General features: G+C 36.9%; 1 protein-coding gene across 3 annotated transcripts in view; it reads right to left on the reverse strand.

The window, feature by feature from the left end:
- LOC139446082 (heterogeneous nuclear ribonucleoprotein K-like) overlaps nucleotides 1–13,423 on the reverse strand; it is a 56,506-nt gene that overhangs the window by 32,899 nt on the left and 10,184 nt on the right. Inside the window, exon 1 of one of the 3 annotated variants that reach the window (XM_071227474.1) lies at nucleotides 1,704–1,787. The exons of the other annotated variants lie outside the window; for them this stretch is intronic. The gene's annotated coding sequence lies outside the window, so the exon portion shown is untranslated. Of the gene's footprint in view, nucleotides 1–1,703; nucleotides 1,788–13,423 lie in introns of those variants that run through there. 3 annotated transcript variants of the gene reach the window in all.

Below are 13,423 nucleotides of genomic sequence, written 5' to 3' on the forward strand. Positions count from 1 at the left end.
AGAAAATCTAATCAAAATTTCAACAAACAGAATCAGAGAAATGATACATAATGTTGATAACTTGCCCACCCTGCTGGGAGAAGTCTGTCCCAATTCCACAACTCACAAAGCATATTCAGATCAGCAGAATATGCCAAACCTTTTGTTTGGTTTGATATCAATGAAACTTCCCACAGTTCCATAAAGGCGGTTATGTTGTATTTTGGGTAGCAAGCAGAAGACCAACATTGCAATTAATCTGCAAGGTAGTACAGTAATTGGAATTGAGTTTGAGAATTGCTAATCAGAACATTGACCCTTTTTACTTGACATACAAGCTTGAAAGGAATTCCTACCTGCTAACAGTACCAGTAAATGTGCTGTGTGTTCAAAACTCACAATGAACAAGCAACTGGTATTACATAGCCTTAACATGCCAATTCAATAAATCAGCATACGCCTACAGATACCAACCCAACAAATACGCTTAGCAACACAACAACCATCATATGAAAATGCATAATGAAAGTTCAGTAGAGTACAAAGGAAAATACAGAGAGGGATGTAACCCCTTCACAAATATCACTGATCACCTACTAAACCAAACAAGATTTCAGAATAGTAGCTTAAATGACCTGCCAACAAAAAAGTCTAATCCCTTTTTAAGAATCTGTATATTCAAGTCTGGTGCTGAAGATGGGACATAACCTCAAGTCAAAGGGTCTGTTCCCCACCACTTAACTACAAACAAAGACTGAAAGAGTGTTTGCAAATGGACACAAGAGTTCATGAAGAACACACACTACTCTATATCTGTTTCTTTTCTTGGCGTACAAAGTGCTACTGTCAACATTGCCGATCAGAAAAAAAGCCAATGACATGACAAGGCTGGATGCATGTGCATTGCAAGTGCACTAGTCAGACATGTCAATCTGTGAGCATATCAGTATCTCACTACCCAGGCAAGCATTCAGGGCCCAACAACAAACTCCACACCAGATAAAGTGTTCCTTCCCTTCTCTGTGTGGCCATATATATGCATTGGAGACAACAGGGTCATTCTGATCACATCTAACGTAAAGTTTTTGTTTGTTTCTTGCAGCCAGCAATATTCCAGCTTTACGCTAACGTAAAGTAGCAACCCATGAGTCTTACATTGTTCTTTTTCCGAAACTATTCAACAATACAATGACAAGGACTGTTTCACCATACAAACAATACCAAATTGTTAGATATTAATTCCTAAATGATAACAAGATGTTAACTACTTTGACTTCACAGCAAGCTTTTGTCTTATCTCCATATCACAGCATAGACCTTGTACTAAGTCAAGGGTGATCCCAAGCCTACAGTGACTGCTAGGAACCTATGCAGCACTTGACTTGTTTTCCTCCCACTAAGTAAGATTACATTATGGTTCTGCATCAGAGCAGGGAATTAATTTTTACTTTCACCAGTCCACAAAACATTATCCGCTACTACTGGTGAAAGTGGCAGTCCACAAGGAAGTGTCACGAAAACTCTGAATGTTACTATTCTCAGACAAGTGGAACCCTGTGCTCACATACAACATCACTGTACATTAACATGAAACAGTGAGCAATGATGGTACAAGTTGCCAGCGCATGAGCCAGTATTCTTGGACAATGTCTTATCACATACTGGTGACACATTGTCCAATTTCTGCATTATGCATCTTAACAATAGAGCAGAACCCAACTTACTGTGTGTACGTTGAGAGAGCCCACCTTCAAACCAGTCAACAAGTCACTTGATGTTGCAAGTCTGTCTATTCACAACCTGGACAGCAGTGAGTACATACAAACAAATGCAAGTGCACGATATCTGACAAATTCATTTTTCCAAGATGAGCACAGCTAAATGTCAGGAGGTAGGGCCTACAATTACCTTGACATAGCTGGCACAGCTGGTATAGATATATGTTTCTGTGTACATCATCACACTACCATGCACGCCTGTGCTACCACCGCCCACAATCAAATACACATATCAAAACTTTTACGACCAGTGCATGTGCACAAAATCCCAGTTAACAAGGTCTATTTATAGTGCCTGCATATTTACATTGAAAAAGTTTGTCTAGGTATTCTGCATTACAAATCTGGATTTCATGAAGAGAAAACCTGTTTCATGTTACTGAGCTGTTGTGCCTTGCTTCAAGTTTTGGAGTTTTACTTGCAGATAATTTTTTAACAAAGCACAATACAACACACTGGATTGACTTTCTTAAAGTGAATCATTTACAGGTTCCCATCTTATCAGTTTATCTCACCCCAAGTGTGACGCTATGCTCGGAGATATAACATTTCATTTCAAGCTGGAACGAGTTGTTCAAATGCTTGAACTCATTTCCATAGGCAGTATCAAAAACACTGTCGCTAAGATATTCATAATGATGTAGGACTTGGTAAGTAAAAACCATAGTTTTCAAGCAATCCCATTGTCATGATGTCTTGTCTGTGATGATGGCACTGATGTAGTATTATCAAGATATGTCTCATCTCTATACAAACAAACTAGGGTCATATGAGAAAATCGGGTGTTCTTCAACTTCTTTTGAGCAGTACATATTGTTGTAATTCTATTATTGTTCACTCCCCCTTCTTACCCAATTTACTAGATCTAAGGACAATTTTCTTTCATGGTGATGCTTAATATACCAAATGCAAAAACAATACTTTGCAACAAATGTAATCAAAGAGTTCATATATTCCATTTTGAAAACATGAAAATCACAATCATATGTGAAAGAAATTTAGGGAGCTCCTGGCATGCTTGGCGTGTTCTGCTGTAGTATTTTTCAATAGAAGCCCCTTGACTTTCAATTTTGAACACTGATGATGCATTGAAAAGGTACATCATACTTGTACTTGTTAGTACAGGAGATCAGACTAACAGTAAGTTTCTACTGCCAGAGTTAAAAAAGGGGGTCTTTCAAGTATGCAACAGGGCACCATAAAGATCTTACAAGAAAATTATTTCTTTCTTTTTTAAAAGTCTGTTTGAAATGCTGTCTTTCATTCTTGCAATCAATATTGTTTAGTACAATGTCACTCACTGGTCAGTATAGTTTTCCTGGAATTATAAGTCATTTAAGTTGAATCAACTATAATCAGTGGGTAACATTTTCCACTTCTTTCAGCAATATCACTGCGAGAGACACCTGATATGGGCTTCACATATTCAACTCATGTGGAGAATAGAAACTGTGCTTTGACGAGCAAATGCTTTAACCATTAGGTACCCCACTGCTTCTATCAACCGTAAGTTTCTATTTAAATGCTGTTATGAAGTGAATCCTAAATCCCCAGGTTTATTTTGTGAATCATTCTGAAATTGAATGCTATCAAATGTTCACTTTCAATGCCCTTTTGGCACAGGAACCTAATCTAACCATTGCATTATAATCCAGACTGTCAATGGCACTCTAAAACAAGGAACCTCGAACCTCAGTCAATGCTTTACAGCAGTGTTTTTTCTAGACTGTGTCATTGCAACATTGCCACATCTTTTTCAATAATTATCACCCATGTGCGGGCGGTGTTTACATCGAAAATGACCAGTGTGCAAGCTCCATACCTTCATAACACTCTCATATTACAGAACAGGGAGGTATCGCTGTAAGGTCTGTTGCAGTATCTGACATGTAGAACATGCCTTTTGATTGGCCTGTGTCATACATAAACATTGTTACGATTGGCTCACACTAGCATGGGTAAAATTCTCTCTTGTCGGAAAATCATCAACACAGCATTAGTTTCAAGAGTTTTAAGATGCTATTGAATTTTTTACAGAGAACAGACTCTCCATTCAGGAATTTGGAGATCAGCAAGCCAAACAACAAGATAATTACAGGCCTGTTGTCCCTATCACTATTGTCCTTGACAGATGGTTTATTCAAGGGAAGAGATTTGCCAAAATTGGAAATTTATGACTTGTAAAATGTGCATTAAGCACAAGAATCAAATATGATGACGAATACAATGGATTGTCAAATTGCTTAACAAGCATTTGTGAGCTGGAATGTCATGCTTCAAGGAAGGATCCCCATGTAATTTGTGCTACCCTTTTTCAGATGACCCCACCTTTTTCATCATGAATGGGCGTGAAGGTCCATTCTTATTTGTCAACTGGAATGAACACTATAACAATGTAATCTACTGTAACGAATTTTGAGAGAAAAATATTGAACATAACTACCATTTTCAGCATGACTTTTAAACCACTTACTTCAGGGCAAAAACAATGGATAAACATCTTTCAAGTACCCGAGACAACTGATATCAGTCCATCTTTGTAACCTATATTTACATAGACCTACAGTTAGCGAAAACAAAGTGCATGTATATTGATTGTCCCACTATTAGGCTTATGAGGAGAAGTGAAACTATGTACACATGTATGAAGCATGCCCAAACCAAACTGAAAGCAGATGACTCAAGCATATGCAGAATTTCTCCATGACTTATCACGTAGCATCACCAACAATAATCCACACATTGACTTTGGAAGGTCACAGTAACACATCTTGGCTTACACAAAAACTTGTTTCCATGGTGGAACACAAAAACATGTAATTACTGCAGGTATGTGCAATTAATTTTGAATTTGCACAAACTAATATCTGAAGATCTGTTTGTATACTATTTGATATGCCGTTAAAATGAAAATGCCGTTAACTGATACCTTAGTGAGAGATGAACTACCATTAAGGAGTAAACATAAATTTTTCTAAAAAGGACACCAAGGGGCTCTACTTTGAACAATGGCTCTACAAACTCTTTGCCAAAGTCATCACTGCAGGTCATCACAAGATCTTGAATATACAAAAACAAAATGTTTAGCAGGTTTCAAAGAGTTCAAAAATAATCTGCACGTGTGCCCAAAAAATATGTCATCAATGTAACGATCAATCACCTTTAGAACATATGATCCAAGTTGACCTCAAGTCTTTATCAGAATATTGCTTTAGATCAAGAATAAAAGATCCTTTGAAAGATACATCTTGTACTCGGTGACATCAGGTTAGTAAGGCGAACAAACAATGACACCTCCAATGTGGATGGTTCTTCAAGCAAACTACATCGCAGGTGCTTGGCAACATGTACATCACAGACAACAACCACAACATCTCCCATATACAAATAATATTGAAAATAGAAAACAGTTTTCTTCATGCTCAAGCATGACTATTGAATTGCAAAGACAGAAAAACTGAGTGCAACTCTCTAAACAAAAGAATGGACAGCCCATTGTGTGCAGTCAGAACAGAGTAAATACCGACACATTTCATTTTAATGCACCAATCGCACACATATTGATAGCCAATATTTCTGGATGTAGGAATATTGACAGAACTTTCATGGATAGAATAGAAGAGAAAGTAAAGGTTTTACATGCCGTCATCCCAACAGTGATCTCAATAACAAAAGACAACTGGGTATCTATTTGGGAGAGGGAAAGGAGACTAGCAATTATAAATTGTTTGCAAGAGACTATGTATGCCTAGCACTTGCTGCACAGCTCTCCACAATGAAAACAACATGGGAGTCAGTCTCCATTAGCTGTTGTCAGGGTACCATTTGCCTCCCATTAGAATCAGGACGTCTCTTGCTAACAGCATTCTCATAACAACTAGTGTATTGAACACACATTAGCTAGACAATGATGGCCATGTTCGTAAGGTCATATGATTTTAACCCACAATACATAGCAGTCAACCAGAATGATGACTGTATGAAAGAAACACTTACAAAGACAAAGAATCAATTTCGAACCATTTTTCAGGAAATAATTACTTATTTCACCCTGAGTGATAAGATGGGCCTCTGTTTGGAATGTTCATCTACCCGAGGCAAGAGAGTTAACTGACTATAAAAGTCCAGTTTCCACCCTTGCCGAACTAGGCTGGTATTATGGAGTTAGATTTTGGCTGGAATAACGAGTCTATGCATAGTCCAATCAAAATCACGCACCAAAATCGAAATAAGGTTCGTAATCCAACTCGTTGTCAACAGATATTTTCCAAATCTTTTCAAGTTTTTAATCAAGGTGCTCACGTGATTTGATGCATTTCGCGATGTAAGACCCGTTTTCTCACAATATAGATCTTGATTATTGATCAGATCGTCGCCGCCATTTTGTTTGAAGCAAATACAAGTGATACGAGAGGTGGAATCTGATTGGTCCATAGGCGAGGCATAGAAGGGACTGAATTTGTAACAGCCACTGGTGGCGCTACAATCGAGCCCTGGAATTCCAGCCTTGTTCGGCAAGGGTGGAAACTGGACTTTTAAAGTCAGTTAACTCCCTTGCCTCGGGAAGATGGGAATGTTAGGATTACAGCTTTCAATTGGGTGGACCACATTTGTTTGTACTGAACAATGACCATAATATTCACAGCACTCACTTAACTGATTGATAATAAAAAGAACTGAAAGAATCTCCTAGAAATATTTTCTGGTCCTTGAGATCCCTTCAGATGCAACTATTAAAACATAGGTATCAGTTATTGCAAGAAACATAGGTATCAGTTATTGCAAGAAACATAGGTATCAGTTATTGCAAGAAACATAGGTATCAGTTATTGCAAGAAACATAGGTATCAGTTATTGCAAGAAACATAGGTATCAGTTATTGCAAGAAACATAGGTATCAGTTATTGCAAGAAACAAACCCAAAATGATAATGAGGCTGATCTATTATGAATTATCAGAGTTATGACCATATAGAAAATATTCATGTTATTATACCTACTATTATTACATTATTATTTTTTATTCAGTGCAAGCGTTTTCACACAATAAACAGGATATGATTGAATGATAGTAAGCTTGATGAATATTCAGCTTCCACATGATGTGCTTGTATGACAGATATAAGCAACCATGAACTTCACTGAAACCACTGCTGTATTTCTACAGGACTTATCAAGTTTCTTCTGTGCATGTGTCTTGTTGCACATGGTAAAAATGTGTGTCACTGCGGATACAAATCAAAACTTAACTCCATATATAACCTTACACCATTAATATTAGATTGTTCTTAAATGCCAAAACATGTTGATACTGTGTTCAAATGCAAGCTCTCTATACACCAGGACATGACTAAATGTCCAATACTGCCTAGTCAGATACTCCATAATAACCTTTTAAATGTAGTTACAAAGGTGTTTGAATGTAACAAAACAATGAAACAAAACAATGAAACAAGACAATGAAGCAAGCAAATTCAGGTGGGGTGGGGAAGGGCATACAAATAGCTCAAGGCATCTTTTCCCGTCTCTACAGCAACAAGAGTCAGGGTCTTTGTTATACGGATGCATTTAAAAAAAAAAAAATGACGCAATTTGCTAAACAATGATTATCAATTTCATATAGGAAGTTTGCCTTGTAAACATCAATTATTGCACAATATGCTATTCTCTGGGACGAGTCTCACTCTGAGTGCCAGCAAATGATAGTATCCGTTCTGAAGAAGATATGGAATAACATTATATACCATCATATTCCATACAAATCCCAGTTAGTTATGCAATGTTATGTTTCAACTTTTAATATTAACTTATTCAACAACTCTTTATATTTCTGACTGACAGTAGCATTCATATTTTTTTGCAGTTCCAGACTTGAACTTTCTGATATCACCAGGATTGGCATTGCAAAAATGAAAGTATCGGTTGGTTTGTGGAAATGTATGACAATATGATACAGCAATGCTAAATCAGTCTAGCATTAAATATTCAATCTAGTTTATTAATTTCAACTAAAAAAATTTTTTTAACTAGAAAATTAATATTTGTTCCGTAACAAATTCCAAAACTGTAACCTTCAACTTGATAAAAAATGCCTGAAAGTAACATTTTGTACATGATACAACATATCATCTTGTATATTTTACTCTAATTACTGCAGCAAATAAAAATGGTTTTAGTTACTTGGGTGTCATCATATGAAGTATAAAATTTTAGCTTCATTAATTTAGTGGTTTCTGACGAGTCATGTTTACAGTGTGAGGATATGTATTTTGAGACAATTTTGGTCAAACCATAACTGTTAAATTTTATATTACCACAAAACACGGAACCTAAGTGTTGAGTCCCACTACTTGCTACACATATAGAAAACTTGATACAATTACAGGCATAAGTCATAGGAAAAACATATCCACCGGTATTACTTCAGGAATACCATGAAATCTCAATTGCGATCGTGTTGCCTGGTACCAATATGCAACAGAAACAATCTAAAGGTGAAGCAGGCTGAAGGAATTAATTATTAACAATACAGAAACAACAGAAGGCTAAGAGCCCAACCTTGCAGAAACATGAAACCAACTCATGGAAAATTTAAAACATGGCCTATATCTATATACATATATGTTGTAGTGCAGCTTATACCTACTGATATCAATGATTTCTCTATGCAAAATCCATGTATGGATGCATGAAAATACTATCACCTCTTGGCACATCAGACAATTCTATTTAAATGTGAAACTTACTACTGTTTACATCTAGTACAAAACGAAAGCAATCAGATGTATTTCTGATTCTACAATTTGGATTTACAAACAAGTCTGTACCTGGGTACTTGGTCAACATCACTTCAGATAAATATACACATCATCTAAAATATTCTTACAACTTCACATCACTGTCACTGCCAGCCAACCAGCCAACCAATTTTTAGATTCAGGGGATCCCTAGATTAAAATATGACAGCAAAATACCTCATGGACATTGGGACCCAAATTTTAAAGAATGTTCAGTCTAGTTACTGTATTTGATGAAATAAGCGTCCAGGGCGCTCTCAAAATTAGAAATAGAGGGCTCTTATTAGAATATTATTTTGGTGAAAATAAATTTCGTGGTTTATGCTGACAGCCTGAAATGTTTATATACAACAAATATATTCTTCCCGAATTTAATTGCCCATGATTTAGGGTGCATATAACACACAAGTGCATATTACTGTATTCGACATAATAAGCGCACAGGGCGCTCTCAAAGTTAGAAACAGGGGGCTCTTATTAGAATATTATTTTGGTGAAAAACAACAGAATTGAAAGATCGTAAATTTCGTGGTTTATGCTGACAGTCTGAAATGTTTATATACGACAGATATTTTTTCCAGAATTTAATTTCCCATAATTAAGAATGCATATAACATACATATTATACATTGATCAATCGGAAGGGGTGCTAATTGGGATTGTTCAATAGTCAATATATTAGCAAATATCGCTGTGAGGGCTTATTAGAGCAGTGCGCTTATTACTTCGAATACAGTATACGCAAATGAATAAGTCTTGTGTACATTGAACAATTGGAAGGGGTGCTAATTTGGATTGTTCACTTGCCAATATATTAGCAAATATCGACATGGGCACTTATTAGAGCGGGGTGAGTGTGAGTGAGTTGGGATTAACGTCGCTTTTAACAGTATTCCAGTTATATCACGGCATGTCAGCTTAATGTGGGAGGAATGCCTGAAGTGATGCAGGTCTCAGACGTTTACCACTTCGGTGAAACCCATGAGCACGGGTATGGTGCTGACAAACCTAGAAACATAATCGGGGCGAACCGGGATTCGAACCCACAATCATAGGTTTCTGGCGTGTCCAAGGGACACAACTCTGCACAGCGAATCGCGACGCCTTAGACGACTGGGCCACCCGCGCCCCTATTAGAGCGGGGCGCTTATTACTTTGAATACGGTATTCCGCAGATCAATTCCTTCAAAAGTGGACTATTTGCACTAATTATGTTACGTATATCTCAACAAGTGTTTGAAACAAAACAAATTGCCAGGCTGCCATCAGGACAGACAGACAGAGGCCCTGACAAAACCAGACTTTAGGCCCTCATTAAAAAAAACTGCAGCTTATTGTGACAAATAAATACACACCTAAATTTACTGCAGGCCATGAGGACCCAACCAACTTTGAAACTACAGGCCCGACACAAAACCTACCTGCCCCGGGCCTACGGGAAGGTGCTTATTTCGAACACTGATCTCAACTATTGCATATTCAATATTACATAAAGGTGGCAACAGACCAACTGCCATGTAAATGGGACATTTTTGCGTTTGATTTCGCCTCTAATATGTCTACTCGACCACCGATGACCAAGCACAAAGCTGTTTCCTGCAATATTCACCTCCATATTCAGTTCATGACTGCACATAATGGCAAACCTGACCCCCACCTCATACCCTTGGCCATCAGGATTCCTCAAGGGCCAATAAAGGCTCATCCACCTATCAATAATTAAAGTTGAAATGACCTGGCTCTCTTGATCTAAGACTATTAAACCTCTTCACATATTCAGGTAAAATAGAGAACAATCATCTGAAGAATAAGCTTTTAGGTATGTGCTAACTTATGCATGACACAAACAGGACAGCACTATAAAAGAAGCTTTTGACATTGCAACTGCAAGCAGATAAATATGATTAACAAGATTTATCTAAATTGGATGTTAACTCACACATCTTCAAGCATATAGCCCAAATTATCTGATAAAGAGAAACATAATAGTAATTTGACTACAGGGAAAGAGATAGCCCATCCCTCTCTTACAAGATGAGAAAAGGTTTAAATTTTATAGTAAATAGTTTGCCTATATGGGATAATGAATATAGTTGTCTTTTGTGTTATAATATGATTTTCATAATCATTTCAACTAAAAATATATATTTTGAAGAAAGATTATATACATGATGTATTGATGTCTGTCACAGTAAAAGCAACAGGTCATTTACATTCATCTGCTTCAATTAACCTCCTGATATATTTTACCTGTAGCCAACTTTCTTTGTTACTGTACTTGTCCAATCCCTTGTTAATTTGCCCCCAGACAATGACATCTATCAGAAAATCTTGTTACACACTAAGAATAAAAACTCATAGCAAGCATATTGTCTCCACTTCCCGAAACACTAGCTAACTGCTACAGCACATGAAAGATGCATCTTCCAATACTTTGTACTGGACATATCCACACAAGCATCAAGCTTGTTTCTTGCTGTGTTATTTCTACACTATTATCATAAAGTATGACGAATCCTCCCAGAAAACAAACAAAACCATGCAGCACCAAAAACCCTGCAAGGATCAAATCATTAACAGTAGCAGAAACATCTGAGAAGAATTTCTTCAGAAATATTGTTGTAGATTTATTTTTGGTGCCGCATTGTGACAAGATGTGAAGAGGTAGAATAGCTTGAAGGCTGGCTCATAAATAATACAGCACATTTTGAAAGGGGGCTGGTTACCGAGGCTGTGGCATCAAGCCAAGCACGTCTAAGGTTTGCTGATGCATTGTTCACAACTCAGTACCGGTCAATGGAATCGATCAGCCCCGTTCCTACCTGAACAGGCCGATCAATCCCAACATGAACCAACATGCTCCTCCTATCCCTCTCCAGCAGCAAGTGCATCTCATGGCAACATTGTAACCTTTTCAATACAATCAAAGTCAAATAAGGCTACTGAAGCTGTGGGATACTTTAACCTGGTTTGTGCATGTATCTGTCATCACAATAAAGAAATATACTGCTGGGTATTGGCCATATATTGTCTGGTCTGAAAACTAACCGTACTTCTTCTATTTCAACTGAATGGGGACAGAGAATGGGAACACGCTCCAAATGTGTTCATTATCCACAAATGTATTCATTACACAATTGTTTATCAGTTCCAAACATTATACCAGGTGACACTCAAATGGAAAGCACTGTTTAAAGTGAAGTTTCTTGTCATTAAATATGAATTAAAACCTTATTGTTAAGCATCTTCAGTACACAAAGCGATTTGTTATAAATAAGCTACACATACAACATATACAAGAAACTGATGCTAGTTGCCACCTAACAACAATTAACAAATAGTCTGTTTCACGTAACGAGCCATAACACAAACTGGATCAATTTCAAGCATTATTACAAAATGTCTTAAGGTTCAAGCTCCATATGAAGGTGTGCTCCTGGGACAGTCTCGGGACAGTCTCCACAAAGTCTATCCAAAAGCATATGAAATTAGAGTCAATGTCCTAAGAAAACTTTATCAAGTATGAAACGTGAGATGTTCTTATTGGCTAAGGGCTCATCCATCATTACAAAAATTAATCATTGATCATAATCGGTTCAATATTTGGCATTTAATTAGTTTTTACATATCAAACATTTGTCAAAGTGTCTGATTTTGTCAAGACATCATTTAAAAAAAATCTTACTGGAGAGAAAATGTCTGCTTAATTTACTTTACTTCTTCAGTATGCTGGTCTTAGCACACACAGATCTGACTGGAAAAACCTTCAAAATACACAGAAACAAATATATTTTTCTCTACAATAAAAACATAATAAATTAGGAACTTAAATCAGTCCTCGGGGGAACTGATCTGTGTTTTAGATCTTTGGCTTCCATCCCTACTTCTCATAAGATTATCATAAAATCATGGTCATTTACCACACTATGATCTAAAGGCTTTGTGAAGCAGTTGTAAGACAAACTACATCAAAATGACCTGTTCTATCCAGCAGAGAAAACAGGTGCGCCACATCTGAAACCTATTATATCCGAGTTACCAAACCTATGTGATTATGTTACAGTATGAGGTTTTCTTGTTAACTAATTTAGACATGTAACAATGACCACGCTGACCACTAATCAGTAGCCTGTTTGCCAGGTTGTGCCACTGAAAGGCAGTACCAGGTGCAGTCACACAGAGACAACTATTACCTTTACTAATTCATATGGCTTACTGCTATAATTAAGCCCCTGATTGGATAGTGAGCTTCTTGGCTATAGCAAACATCCTAGTATCTTATCATGCTCCCGAATTATCATTGCTGATCAAGATTTCAGACTGATAATTATGGGAGACTGAAATTGGGTGTGAATTGGAGTAGATTTACATGTTTCTATGGAACCTATATGATTTATATGGAGACTAGTAAGGAATAATCTTGTACTGTCCAATAAAGACATAAAGCTACGTCATGAACATTGATGCAATAATACAAAACTGTCCTTTATAATTAACAGAAGACAAAATCTAACTAAAACCAATTACTGATCCACTGCACCAATGCTACAGTAAACTAAGGATTACAAGTAATACAGAAAGTAACAATATCACAATACTCAATCATGCTATGATCAACTCCTTACCAACATTTCTGTTAAAAGCAAACTTAAACATGAGGTGAGCTGTCACAATTTTGGGGGTTATGTTAGGTTTAAATATTGCCTAAACCTACAGTTGGAATAATGTAGTATGTTTTGTTGCCCAACATAACTGCCATATTGACCAACAGGAGAAAATCTAAAATTCAACCGAACAAAAAATGTGCTGACATTTCTTCACAATGGTCATGATGGCGTGCATTGCAGTATATCCCCATTCTGTAATTGTT

The sequence above is a fragment of the Haliotis cracherodii genome, unplaced genomic scaffold (assembly GCF_022045235.1).
Source record: "Haliotis cracherodii isolate W230 unplaced genomic scaffold, xgHalCrac1.p SCAF_1, whole genome shotgun sequence".
NCBI lineage: Eukaryota > Metazoa > Mollusca > Gastropoda > Lepetellida > Haliotidae > Haliotis > Haliotis cracherodii.